This window comes from Apium graveolens, chromosome 2 (assembly GCF_009905375.1).
Source record: "Apium graveolens cultivar Ventura chromosome 2, ASM990537v1, whole genome shotgun sequence".
Classification (NCBI taxonomy): domain Eukaryota; kingdom Viridiplantae; phylum Streptophyta; class Magnoliopsida; order Apiales; family Apiaceae; genus Apium; species Apium graveolens.
In genome coordinates, this window is record NC_133648.1 from 222345392 (window position 1) to 222360565 (window position 15174).

The window sequence follows — 15174 nt, forward strand, 5'->3', positions numbered from 1 at the left end:
TTGAGTCAAGTGGGGAAGGTGGCCTACGAGTTAGCCTTACCACCTCAGTATCAGCATGTGCATAATGTGTTTCATGTGTCATTGCTTAAGAAGTACAATCCTGACGCCAGCCATGTGATAGAATATGAACCTGTAGAAATTTAAGCAGACCTGTCATTTGTGGAGCAACCTGTCAAATTACTCGACTGGCAAGTAAAGAGTCTTAGGAATAAGTTGGTAAAGTTAGTGAAAGTACTCTGGAGGAACCCCAAGGTCGAAGAATCAACTTGGGAGTTAGAGTCTGATATGCGTTCCCGGTATCCTCATCTGTTCTCTTAGATTCTGGGGACAGAATCCCTTAAGGGGGAGAGGATGTTACGACCGACATTTTCGTGTAATATTATTTGTGAATTTGGTATAATTTTAAAGCCGAATGCAAATATATTCAATTATTGTACGTTTGTGTGAATGAAAATTTCTGCATTTTAAATTTGCTTTATGTAGTATATGATTTTTTAAAGCAAAAGTTTATTTATTTCCTTTATTTTTGATTTATAAGGAATATTCTAAACCTTGGAGAAATTTTCTTTTAAAAGTTATTTTGTTCACAAATTTCAAAAGTGATTTTATAAAATTTCTGAAAATCCAAGTTATTTTATGGTATAAATTTTATAATTTTTGAACTTGTATTTTATTTTATAAAAATAAATCTTTACAAATTTTAGTTGTAATAATTAGCAAATTACAAGGAAGCCCTTGCATGCAAACAACCCTTCTATTCTCTTCAAGGACAAAGAAGACATTTCTAAACCCACTAACTCATGATTAATTAGCCAAATTACCTCCTTGACCTTGCATGCAAGATAGCCTAACTCTAGCTAGAAGGTTACTCTTGTCATTTCCCAAACCCACTCACATTATAGTCAAATCAAGACATAAAAACAAATCAAAGAGTGATCACCACTCCACTTTCACCCCACCATTTCACTCTCCTCTTCTTCTCCTCCTTCCCTCTCGGCTTTCTCTCCCTCCCTCTCGGCCCTTCTAAAACCGAGGCCCTCATTCCCTTCTTTCTTCATTTCTTCACTCAAATAATCATCCCATAAATAAGTAATCTTACTCCCTACATGTTGTTCATGTATATCTCAAGAGTTTAGAGTAGAAAACTTATGTGTTGACTTTGCATGGTGGTGTTTTTGTTAAACTCAAAGTGAATATCCTTGATTCTTGTGAATTCAAGGCTTTCACCATGAGTTATAGTATCATAGGGCTGAGAATGGCTAGAAATGAGTGTGTTGCACTTATGCAAATGTTGTTTTCACCCTAATCCATTCGGCCATGACTTGATAGGAGCCGAATGGATGGTGCTTTGGTTGCTTTGTTTCATTTTGTGTGTTTTTGTGATAATAGCATGAAAATCTTAGTGAAATTTTGGTAAAAACCTTTGCATGCTAGGTGGTCATATAGATATAATCCATGATAGGCTTGCATGTTGAATTAAAATGAAAATTTATTTGGAAAGCATGTTGTTTTGGTTTGTAAGACTCGAAGTCATGCATGCATGTAGATTTCTCTTGAATTTTGGAAGTTCTTGATCATTCGGATTGATATTTTGTTAGTAAACCTTAATTTTAGTTAAGTTAAGATATTAATTAAGAATTGTTCTTCTTAAAATGTGATGTTATTTCATTTATATTTATCATGAAAGTTAAAGTTGTTGTCTTTGAAAACTTGATGACTTGTAATTTATGTAATGTGATTTCCTTTGGTTTGCTATGTTGCACCTTAGGTAAGGATGATCTCCACTAAGACTATTTTGAGTGTAAGGGAGTTAGTTCAGTAGATCACCATAGTTAAGTTATGGTTTGGGTATTTTGGTTGTTGGTGGTTGGGCTTGTTAATTGAGAACCTTGGAGAAAGGAGAGTCTTAGTTTCTGCAGAAAATCAGTTTGGTACCCTGAGGTTTAGAGTGAGTTTTGACCATGTCACTGTTGTTCACTTTGAGGCCCAAGCCACCAGAAGCTAGCACTGGGAGTATATAAAAGGTTTTAGGTGTTTGTTGGAGGTTTATAAGTCGTTTGGTTAGGTGCACGAGTGGAATCACAAAATCTGTCCAGCAGGGGACAGTTTTGTTGCAACCTAGAAATAGGAAGTTTTGAACATGTCACGGGTAGGCCCTCATTAGGCCCTGTTGGGCCTCAGTTAGAGGGAGTGTCAGAGGAGTTTTTCCAACCATAGTTCATAGGATTTGAGTTAGAACCATATGTCGCAAGTTAGTTCAAGTCAGGGCGTTTTCTGCCCAGAAAAACAGGGGAACCATGGACTTTAACCTTAGGCCCAAGGAGGCCCAAGCTAGGCCCTTGAGACGCATCAAGTTTGGGAGATGCCTTATGGTCAGAAGAGTCTAGTGTAGAAGTTTTGGAGGTAAAATTTTAGTTTAAGAGTGTCTAATGTACTCAAGAAACCATAGATGTCATTCTGAAATTTACTCCAGTGAGCACTTTCACTTACCACATAGTTTTAGAGCACTTATGAGTGAGACCTAGGTTGACCACTATGGTTGCAAGATAGTATAAAGCCATTAGAGTTAAAGGCCCAAGTGAGGGTCAATAGGTTTTGGATAGTTTAGTAAAGGCACATCGAGTTAGGAAGCCAAAATTTGGAGACTTTGTCTAGTTTAGCGATCAAGTGACTTAAGTTGGGGATCGAGATCATCCAAGCCTAGTGTTGCATTATGGTGTCTATGATATTATTTGATATTAAAATATGATATGTGAGTATATGTGGCTATGTTGACGATGGTATTTATAAGGTGATTATAAATTGAGTGCATATAGGCCTAAGTTCCATTTGTGTTTAATTTCGGGTTGTAAATAGGTTGAGTTGGTGAGAATATATTATAATGAGGTTATTATTATTTATGTAGGATCTCGAGATGAGGGTAAACTTACCATAAAGGTCGAGTAAAGCTTCCAGTTGATCCTACCAGCCAGACCAGACCAGCCTTTCTCAAGCTAAGTGATTCAACCTGTTTTTCGTTTACACTGCAAATGTGTGTTAATTAGTTCATATGTTGATGCGAGTATCCTGAGTAATCTTGATATACTTGAACCGAGCGATACTTAAATCTATCTTTGTATTATACAGAAATGCCATGAACCCTCAAGTACATATTGATATTGCAACAGTCGTATCACGCTAGTATATCAAAGTAATTGGAATGTCATGATAAGATAAAGATTTGATATAATACTAGATTGATCCTCTTGATTAACATGCTATTGATTCCTAAAATATTGACATCTCACCCTGATGCTTGAACCCCAATAGAAACTTTACCTTGATACCTAAAAGCCAGATATTCTTCAAGGTTGTTCTTAATTGATTGATAACCCTTTTTTTCTTACCCTGAAGATTGACAATCCTGATATACCTTGAGCTAAAAATCATTTCTTCATAACTTAATACCCCTAATATTCATGAAGCTTATCTTCTTGATGTTCTAGTACTTGTACCTTGTCGAAAACCATTGCTTTAAGCCTAGTTTGGCATTACTCTTTCATATTATCCAAGAGCCTTGCTAAATCTCCTTGTCAAAGTTCTTGAATATGGAAACCTTTTAATTACCCTAATATAGTGAAGTCTAGTGGATCATGGCCCTGAAATTTGGTGACATATTCCCAGTGTTTCAAAGTTGATCTTTAATCCCTTGAAAAAAATGCTTACTATTTAAGAGATTTTATTATAAATCGGCATCAGTTTTTGAAATGATTAAAATGTGGATTTTCAGTCCCAAAGGGGGGTAAATGTTTTCTTTCAATGGTGGATCTGGACTGAGATGCGAGTCCCTTCCACACTTATGTTGTAGGCTTAAAAGTTGCCTAGGGATCCCATTAATGTTTTAGAACCCAGCGAGGTTCGGGATTACTTCGCGGCTGATCACCGGCTGTAATCCGTAGCGTCATAAAATAATTTTGACTAAGTTATGATGCCATCACCCAAAATTTCATCTCTTGTTATTATTAGTTATATCTTTGCATTGTCATTCTTTAATTTATATCTCTATTTATGTTTCGTATCGTACTATTTAGCACTTGTTGAGCATTAGACTCACTCCTTGATTTACCCTGATATTACAGCTAGCAGCTATGGTTAGATTCAAGCAGACAACACGTAAGACCTGTGACGCCGATGCGTATGTCTGAGCTCAGGTAGAATAAGAGATAGTTTTGTGTGAGGACTCGATAAAAAAAAAATAAAAAATCAGTTATAATAGATGGTAGTGTTGGGCTGTTCCAAACCCTAAACTATAAGATCTTGGATTCGGTTATGTCTACTTCCTTTTAAATATTGTAATAGTTATTTATTTTGTTTGTTAAGTTGGGGGTGTGACAAATTTTGTTTGCCGAGATCTCTAAATTTCTGCATCTAGAAAAGACTTGTCGATATCTCTGAAATCTCTATTGGGATATTGATTTATCGATATCTCTGAGATCTCTAATGAGAGTTTGACTTGACGATATCTCCAATCTTCACATCTTCAATTTGACTTGTCGATATCTCCGAATTCTTTATTGTAGAAATGACTTGTCGATATCTCCAATCTTCATATCTTGATTTGGCTTGTCGATATCTCTGAGACTTCTCCATAAGCTAATTTTTGACTTGTCGATAAGTCATTCTGGAGTTCTCGAATTACTTATCTATATGACTTGATCCGTGACTTGTAGATTTATTGACTTAGAATGTTTTTCTCAAAATAAATTTATTCAACTCCAAGCTTCTTCACACTTTCTCTGAGGCATGATCTTCTTCCAGAGTTTATTCTTAGGCTTGAGACTCTTTATAAAAAAATACTTCAGTCTCATCTATTGACACTTTTACAGACTCAAGTAATACAATACAAAATGTAAACTTAGATTATCATACAACTTACTTAGGGCTGTCAATTTGACTTAGTCTTGTTATAGTACTGGCATGTCTTGTACAACATCCTCTAACAAAGGAAGCTCTCTACAACGATAAAAACTCTTGTCTAGGTATGCCTGATGTTGAAGAAAACAGCTACAAGCTAAGAATGCGTCTTAAACTTGATATGAACCATGGCTATACCTCCATTCATAATCAATGGAAATAGTTGGTAAGGGAATGTTATTCTTATCCAAAGCGTACATTATCAGTGAAGTTCTGCAATTACGGTTGAACCTCATAGTTGGACATTTTTAAAGCTAGAAGAGGACCTCATCATATGGAAGATTGAGTTCAATTGAGACAACAGGAAGAAGAGAGACGAACGCCGCTCGTACAAGCATTGCTCTAGGAAGGAGACAACATTTTGCTAGTAAAAATTGGCATTGGAGCGATGAATATGCACTATGTATCCATCACCAATGGAAGTTCCGTAAACACCCTCTACTATGAAGTATATAAGAAGAATGAAGTTTCCCCATATAGCCCCATGCCCCTAGGGTGCACCCCAAAGCATGACACCACCTAGGGCGCACCTAGAAGCTTGTCGGAGGAAGTCAGGAGATTTTTCGTGATGGTCTCTTGATACACACTCTCAATTTCCTCGTTGGAAACCTAATTTGTGAATCCTAAATTACAAGTTAAACTAACATTGGGGTTGAAGATCCCAATCTTTTTCAAGTATGATCCCATAATGAGAGTCCACTACAGAAAAGAAGTATGACCGAATTCGACTCTATAAGGAATAAAATAGTATGACAAAGAATATGGGGGAATCAACACAGGAGCCTAAAGATGAAGAGATGGAAGAAGAGCTCGAACTAAGTTTGTACATGCCAAAGCTAAGAATGAGAAATGAGGAGTACTCAGGTAAAGCGCGGCATCGGCCCCTTACTCACTAACGTATATTATAGTTGATTCCAGTAGGGCTTTGCCTAAATAGTAGACTAGTAGCAATGAAATTATTCCTAGCCTAGGGGTAGTGCATATGCTAGAGCGCATTGCGCTAAGGTGCATTGCACATCGCGCATCATTGATAAAATTATGAAGTTTTTTATTTCATATCATGAAGATCAATTTTTTTGTTATTTTATTTCAAGACATGAAGTGCAAAGGAAAATTCGCATGAAAGTCGAAGACAGTTCCCGAACACGTAAAGAATAAGAACATCATCCAAACATACAAGAAGACACAAAGCTTCCGAGGAAGCTCCACGCCCCCTAGGGCACGCCCGAGGGGTGTTCACCCTAGGAAGGAATTTGAAAAATTCATGTTTGTGTTTGATTGATCGGTATTTTATTTTTTGTTTTTTAAAGAATTGAAACAACCCAGAAAAAATAACTTTCGGATATGCAAGGAGGAACAAGGCCTTCCAAGAGAGCCGCATACTTCCCAGGGTGCCCTATGAAGGTCTCCCCCAAGGGGAAGGTCTTAGAGTTACATCCCATTTCTTACAAGTTCACTTATTGGTTCATTTTCGCAAGATGAAAATAATCCAAGGCAAAAGTGGGAGGACAACATACGATAAGACGCATAATATGAAGTCCAACCAAAAGTTGTGGTAAATAGATAAGTACGTACAACTTGCAGGAATTATAAAGAGGCCCGCACCACAAATAAAAGTCAAGATAAAGTTATAATTTCATGGAAATCATAGTGAAACATGTATAAAAGGATGCAAGACGTAGAGGGTCTAGCAAGCACACCCCTATGCTAGAGGGTTAAGAGAAGATAGCCCAGGAGAGGAGAACCCACGGTGGAAGGAACATCATTCACGGGAATAGTAATGTCCTCAGTCGCAACAATACCAGATGCTGCAGCTGCGACTCCCACCATGCTTTTGGATATGACAGGCATGCATGAGGTCTGAACATGGCAGTGACCCAATACTAAGACGATCCTTTAGCATTGATAGCCTTGTCATCCTCCACCTTGAGGTCGTTGAAGTATGAGAATGTCTCTGCGTTAAAGTAATTGAAGTCATAGTCGGGATCGTTTACAAAGAATCCCCTCAGTAATTTAAGCTTGAAGCTTACTCTACTCCATAATGACTATAACAACCACGATGTCCAAGCTAAGATCGAACTTCTTTCCGATGAGCAAGATCAAGTAGTACATGGTATGTCAGACATGGAATAAAGCACACAAGGTAGAGATGCATGTGTGTTGACATAGATAAAGAAAACATAGGATGAGAGAATATGCATTGCACGAAGATGCAAGTGAAGAAGGCATGAAACAACAAGGAATGCAAGAACAAAAATCAAAGGCTTTTATTCTTAGGAGGTACACTATGCGGGTGTGCACCCTCTAGGGCACCCCCTGAAGGTGTGCACTCCCTAGGGGCGCCTAGCACCTATCGGAGGAGGAGGGAAGGTCCTTTGAGGATGCTAAATCATCCATTTTCTTGATAAAAACTTGTTTCTTGCACTTCAAACCCACATTAGGGTGGAGAACTCAAATCTTGCTAAGATTATCTTCTGGAATAAGAGTATCAAGACTAAAGTCCCCACAAGGAAGAAGAAGTATAACACCCACTCTCTCCACGACTGCACTACTTAACTTCTTTACCCTGTTATCATATATTTTGAAGGAAAAAAGATGAAATTACAAAAATAAAGAAATATTGATACGACGCTAATGGAAGACAAGTTAGAGAGACGTACGAACATAAAATTTTAACTAACAACTTGTAATGAGGATGAATACTGAAGAAATAAGCAATCTTCTTGCAGTTGGAATATGAAGCTTATGGAGATCATACAACACGAAAAAAGATAACAGTAAATTCCAAATATTGAGAGACAATTGGAGAGGCGTCATATCGAACCAATCCAAGATACACCTGAATAAATAATAAAAGGATGCATCAAAGCCAAGCTCAACCAAACTTAAGGAGATAACCATCCAAGGAATCCTCAAGTTCTCGCCATTGTTGACTATGTGACATCTCATGAAGAAAACTACACGAATTTGTATGCCCTCCATCATGTAGGACTCTACAGCATAACCAATATGAGTGTGCGACACTCGCGAAGCCGTGTCAGGATATGCAAATCTATTATGGTGCTTCCGAAGAATTCAGACACTAAGTGTGAGTAAAAATGAACTCAATCTTTGATGGAAAGAAGAACTCTAACTAATCTCTAAGTACTTGGCGAGAAAGCTCGTGTGAAGGGAACTTACTCTCCGCATCGGAAGCAAATATATGGCTCTACCCCTGGCTCTTACTATCATGTCTGAAACATCATGCTCAGACTAATCCTCCAATCAAGACCGATTACTCTAAAGATATACTCTAATTGTAGCTACATCTAAATATCTCCTGATACCTCAGAAAGAACATCAGAAGTCAATGCCTCGTGCTCAATAGACATAGTAGTCTCTCATTGCAGAATCCGCTTAAATAAAGTCTCGAGAAGATAAAGCAATTATGATAACAAATGAGATGGTGATCGAAGCGGAGAGGTGAAAAGCCCCAACTTATGGTTGAATTCTACAAACAAATGGAAGGGAGTAGGCAAGTCGTCGATAAAAGAAAAGTGGTTTGGACGCGTCATAACCCCAACAAAATTGAAATTATATTTTGAAGGAACTAGGGCATTCGACAACAAGGAAATGAGGTCACAATCTAGGCTCCGAATAAACTCCGGGCATGCCCTGCATAGCGGAGGCCATAACCTAAGAAGCCTGAGAGCTTCGGGTGCGCTCCGCACTATACAGAGATCGCGACCCGTAAATCCGGAAGCTCTAGGCGTTCCCCATAAAGAAAAATTTAGGGCGCGACCCGAAAGCCCCATAGAATGCCTCGGGCACTCCCCCATGTGTGAAGTGGGTGTAATTGATGCCATAATTTTGAAATTTAAGCAATGAACAAACATAATAGATGGTCAGTGTTAATGTTTTACAAGATCTACAAGTTATGCATATTCAATATACAAGCCAATAGGAAAATATATCAATATGAAGAAGAGATGTATGCACGAAGCAAAATTTTAATTTTGTTGAAGTTTCAGACCTGGAACGAACCCCTGGGGTAGGGCGCGCCCCACGTTATTTTAACAACAGAGATGAAGAAAATTTTTACGGAAAATTTTGCGGAAGATTTCACGGAATACAAACTGAAGTACTTGTCATGGAAACTCAAAATAGAATTTTAAGACAAATTTTATCAACTAGACACTTTTTACGAAAGAACAAATTTACGCATATTTATGGAAGAGAGCTCACTTGCGTAGGATGAAGTGAAGATGTTGCGAACAATAAGACTAGAACTACCCACGGAAGATCGAAGGAAGTAAAGAAGATTTTTCACTTTATTTTTAACAAACTAGAAAATCGGGGGGTAGTTGTTATATCGACATGGATATTTTATCGTATCTTTGGGGAAATACGTCGAATTATCGTCAAGAAAGAAGAAGGATGAGCTCCAGAGGGTTACGATATATACTGAACTATTTGTTTGAAAGTATATAATAATTTTTTGAAAATCTTGAATGCATGTTTTCAAAATGTCTGTATATTATATATTGTAGAAAATCTAGTATCAAATGGGATAGCAAAAGATTAGATTGTCAGACTCCTTATATAATATAGTAATGGTTCATAGTCTAAGTGGTGTTAGGCAAACCACTGGAACGACTGAAGTATTATTTAGAAATAGTTTATCTTGACTATTGAATAATACTTGTGTATATTGAATATGATCGAAATAGTAGAATAGTTATTTTATTCTGACAATAAAGAAGAACTAAGATTCTATGATATTATTATTGCTTATGTTCTTAATCCATATATAGTGATTGACACTTGTATTTAATACACTTGTCTTGATTCATACAATATGTAATTTATTTTATATTATGAATTTATGTAATGGGAAATGACATTATATACAAAGTGGGATATTGACTATAAAAGGAAACCGTGTCTGAAGAATAGTTTCTGGTAATGATGTCCTCTTGAAAGCTCATAAAGATAATTGTGCTTTAGTCCTGCAGGTAGATTTATTCTTGCACAATTATAAGGTTGAGTGGATGATCAAGGATAAAATATGTTGATTAAATTAATTGTCAGAAATTAATTTAATTAATGAACATGCGATAACTTAAACATGGGGAATTTAATAAGAAAATAATATGGGAGTTAAATTAAATATTAATTTACGGAATTAGGAAAGGTAGTGTAAATATCAATTCTTTAGTGGATTGAATTAATATTTAATGACATTAGGCTTGGCCCAGAATGTCATTGGGATGCCCAACCTAATTATCCATAATCCCTACTGTAGCCTATAAATATTATAATTCTCCTGAAGCCAAAAGAGGTGTGCGTGCATGTGTGTGCAAGAACACATAAAATAACATCCTAGGGTTTGAGAGAGGCAAACGTTTTTCTGAAGAAGCCAACTAGGGTTTTGGATTTTCAGAGCTATCAGGAGAGGTAAACCTTGGGAGATCGAAGCCCACACTTCATCCAAGGAGAATCGACGAATACAGTAAAAGACGTGGATTTGAATCGCTTGCGCGATAGCGATTAAGGTTAACATTCTGTTCGAACTCTCTATAGAAAATTCATATCGTAAAATGCAGGGCCGAGATCATGTTGTCCCAACACAGATAACACGTCTTCGGAGCCCCGGGCGTGCCCTATACAGGGCTAGCACGCCCAATACAGGGCTAGCACGTCCTGTACATGGCTAGCCCTGTTTGGATACCATTTGCGATGACTATCAATGATGAGGAGTTACGATGAAAATTGATGAATTTCTACATGAAGCTTTACAATGGTCATTATAACATAAGCTTACAACAATAATAATAAAGGAAGCGACGAAGGTCACTATGACGACAATATTACGATGGCCGTTACGACAAGGATTTCACGATGGCCGCTGTTGTAGAAGGTGACGATGAAGAACAAGTATTGACGAAGGAATCCATAAAAGGTGTTTTAAGATAAGAGAGAAAGAATAAAGCTATGAAGAAGCATGGAATGATCCGGGATTCAGAGTAAAGTCCCTGGACCTTTTTGGGCGCGCCCCATGCTACAAAGTCGCATGGGGTGGCCGCTCCGCAATGCTAGTTGAGTAATTATGAAGGATTAGAAAAGAGGTTTCTCCCATAATAAAAATGAGAAGTCAATGAAACATAAGACATAAGCCCGCTCCAAATAAAAAAGGAAGCCCGCTCAAATTAAAACTAAAAAAAGCACCGCTCACTTAAAAATAGAATACAAACAAAATCAATTCCGTTTATCCATCTCTCTCCTCTTCAGCTCTCTCTTACATCTGTTTGCTTATCTTTCTCGCTAATACGCCGCTCAATTCATTACTTTCCTCAGCACAACTCGGCTCCAGGTATCTCTCTCCTTCTCACACTCCTGTCATCTCTTTCTGTATCTCCGTTCATTTCTCGGGCCCTCTTTGTTTACAGCTCTGGTCTTCTCTGTTTATAGCTCCGGTCCTTCCTGTTCTACTAATTAAATCGTCTATTTAAAGGTATGTTTGTTTCTCCTTTTAATTAGTTTACGGAAGTTTAAAAGACCTAATTATTGGGCGTCTTTAAGTTTTTCAATTTGGGGGTTTTTGAAAACCCTAATACTTGAGTTTTTTTCTAATTAAGGGTTTTATTTTATCTATTTTGGCCTTATTTTCTACAATATGTTATCTGATACAGATGATAAATCTAGTTATAGAAAATTCTAGAAGATTGATTAAAGATAATCCCGAAAACACATCTTTCTAGTATTTGAAGTCTCAAATTTTTAGGTTGTCAGCATGTTTCTATAATAATAATAAAATATGGACCACTTGAAGATTGGCAGCTCTAATACACAAATGAGTTATTTTCAATCTTTGAAGAATAACTTATATCTTATGCCATTATGGCCAATTATGAATATTTCATTGTAGTTTGTTTGATTGAATTACACAAATTTTAATTAATTTTTCTTTTTATTGGTATCATTAATTATAGATCTCTAGTATATGTTTTGTGCGGTACATATCTAGAGAAATAAAATAAGATTGATAATTCTAATGTATGTGCACTTCAGCTCAAAGCCTAAAATATATGTGCACTTCAGCTGTTGATACTTATTCAACTTATGTTAATGTATCACATTAGATATTCTAATATCGTCTACTTTTCATTCTTAATGTTATCATACTATGTTTTGCCTGGGTACAGCTGAAACCCCCTCGGAGGAAGATGCGGATGATGATGACATTTCTAAGAAATGGGATGATGAAAAAAAATTGAAGACTAAGACAGTCAAAGAAATAACTTACGAGTGGGAACTCTTGAATGATGTGAAAGCTATATGGCTACGAACCCTAAGGATGTGACATATTAAGAGTATGTAAAATTCTACAAATCCCTTGCAAAGGTAAGCCGACGTTTGTTTGTGTATAAAGGTCAACTTATTTTGGATTCTACTATTGTTTTATTCTTTTCTTTCTTTGACACATATTTTTTGTCTCCAGTACTTTACTGATGAGAAGCCTTTAGCTTGGAGTCACTTCAATGCTGAAGGAGATGTTGAGTTTAAGGCTTTTCTTTTTGTACCTCCAAAAGCTCCTCATGATTTGTATGAGATTTACTATAATGGAAATAAGTCTAACCTGAAGCTTTATGTTAGACGGGTCTTCATCTCTGAGGAATTTGATGAAATTTTTCCTAAATATCTGAATTTCTTGAAGGTAACACTTTGGTCTCTCAACTTGTCCAATCATTCTTTGTATCTTGGAAATATGTGACCACTGATCGATTTGCTGATAGGATTCTTTCTGATTAGGGACTTGTTGATTCTGATACCTTACCACTAAATGTCTCGAGATATATGCTTCAGCAACACAACAGTTTGAAGACTATAAAAAAGAAACTCATTAGGAAAGCCCTTGATATGATACGTAAGATTACTGATGAGGATCTTGATGAATCTACTAACAAAGAGAAGAATGGTACGAGAATATTGAAGTTTCAATGATTTTTTAAACTATATAAGTCAAAAGTAATTTTTTAATAATATTGATAGCTGTCAGTACTTGTGGGTAGTCCTGCAAGGCTGCAAAACAGAGTTTTGTATGTTGGGTGTTGAATGAATCCTTGTTCTTGTTATAGGTTTGGTAACTTAATATTAGTACTACCTTTGTACTCTCTTTATTTCCTTATTTTTTCATAAATTATTAATTATGGTGCATATGTTGAGGCATATGATGAAAACGATGAGATGAAACGCCAATATACAAAATTTTGGAATGAGTTTAGAAAATCAATAAAACTTGGAATAATTGAGGATGCAGCAAACATAAACCGCCTGGACAAACTCCTTAGATTTAAGAGGTATTTATATTGTAGTTTGTATGAGTCCACAATGCAGTTTCATTTTATATTATGTCTAATCGTCAAATTTATTGCTCTTTGCAGCACAAAGTCGAATGGAAAACTAACTTCACTTGATCAGTACATAAAGTGAATGAAATCTGGCCAGAAGGATATCTTTTACTTGACAGGAATGAGCAAGGAATAGTTAGAGAAGTCTCCATTCTTGGAAAGACTGATTAAGAAAAATTATGTGCAGTTTGTGCTCGTATATTATTAAAATATGCCAATCTTCTTTATCTTGAAGGTTATTTTCTTTACGGATCCTGTGGATGAATAACTTATGCAATACCTAATGGATTATGAAGAAAAGAAGTTCCAGAATGTTTCCAAGAAGGGTTTAAAACTTGGTAAGGATTCTGAAGGCAAAGAACTCAAGGAGGCCTTTAAGGATTTGACCAAATGGTGGAAGGGCATACTTGCTAGCGAGAATGCGGATGATGTGAAAATAAGCTACCGTTTGGGGAGTATCAAGGAAGCTGCACTACAAAAAAGTGGTCTATTAGTAGCTGAAGATCAACTATAGAAGCTGGGTTTTGAAGGATGGAGTTTTATCTAAGTAGAAAGTGTAGGTTGGTGTTGTTGGAATTAGTATACAATAGAAATTTATATTTGGAATTTGTATGATTAGGAAGTGTTTTCTTCGAGTAGTTATATTGATATTTATTTAAGTCGATTGAGTTGCAAATGGTTTGTGTATTTTTGGATTAAATTGATTATTATTGGGATGTTTTATTTAGATAACAAGCTGCTAAAAAATTGCCATTAAAATGTTGCCTTAGCGTGATACGGGTGTTTGAAGAAATAAATTAACTCGTGTTGCTATAACATGATAAGGTGTTAGAAAAAATGAGAAAACATAATTAACTAATGTTGCTATAAAGTGAGAGAGATGTTGTGAGAAGAATTAAGGCAGCATCACATGCGTGTTACTGTTGATCATAAGCTGTTTCCATACAATTAATGCCAACACCAGAGTTCGTGTTTTTATTGGATAAATAAATGTCGCCTTAGGTTCAAAGGCAACATAATTTGGATGTTGGCATACTTTGATAAAATATGTTGGCTTAATCTCTAAGGCCACATATAAATATCCAGCACCCTCAAAATTGAAAAATATGTTGCCTTACACCTTTTAGCTACATTTTTAAGCATTTTTAAAAAAAAATTTGCATGTTGCTGAAGACCATTTATGTGGTAGTGTTTAGTGGATTGAATTAATATTTAATAACATTAGGCTTGGCCCAAAATGTCATTGGGAGGCCCAACCTAATTATCTATGATCCCTACTGTAGCCTATAAATATTCTAATTCTCTTGAAGCCAAAAGAAGTGTGTGTGCATGTGTGTGCGAGAACACAGAAAATAACATCCTAGGGTTTGAGAGAGGCAAACGTTTTTCTCAAGGTGCCAGCTAGGGTTTTGGATTTTCGGAGCTATCAGGAGAGGTAAACTTTGGGAGATCGAAGCCCACACTTCATCCAAGGAGAATCGGGGAATACAGTTGAAGACATGGATTTGAATCATTTGCGTCGTAGCGATTAAGGTTAACATTTTGTTCAAACTCTCTATAGAAAATTCATATCGTAAAACGCAGGGCCAAGATGCTGTTGTCCCAATAATTGGTATCAGTGCCTAGTTCTAGGTTCTAGGTTTCGCATTTTATGATATGAAGTCCATGTCATAATTATATATACATGAATATAGTGGTATGCTTGTATTGATTCTGTGATGCAGGTTGTTATTCACTATTATGGCCATATTTTAATTATGTGTTTGGATCCCACCTGGTTTAATTATGGTTATTTTATTATGGTTAAGATCTCACGTGGTTTATCGTGGTT

General features: G+C 36.4%; 1 pseudogene; it reads left to right on the top strand.

Moving 5' to 3' along the window:
- The first annotated feature begins 5714 nt into the window (after positions 1-5714).
- Positions 5715-13857, top strand: LOC141697067 (endoplasmin homolog; annotated as a pseudogene).
- Positions 13858-15174: the final 1317 nt, after the last annotated feature.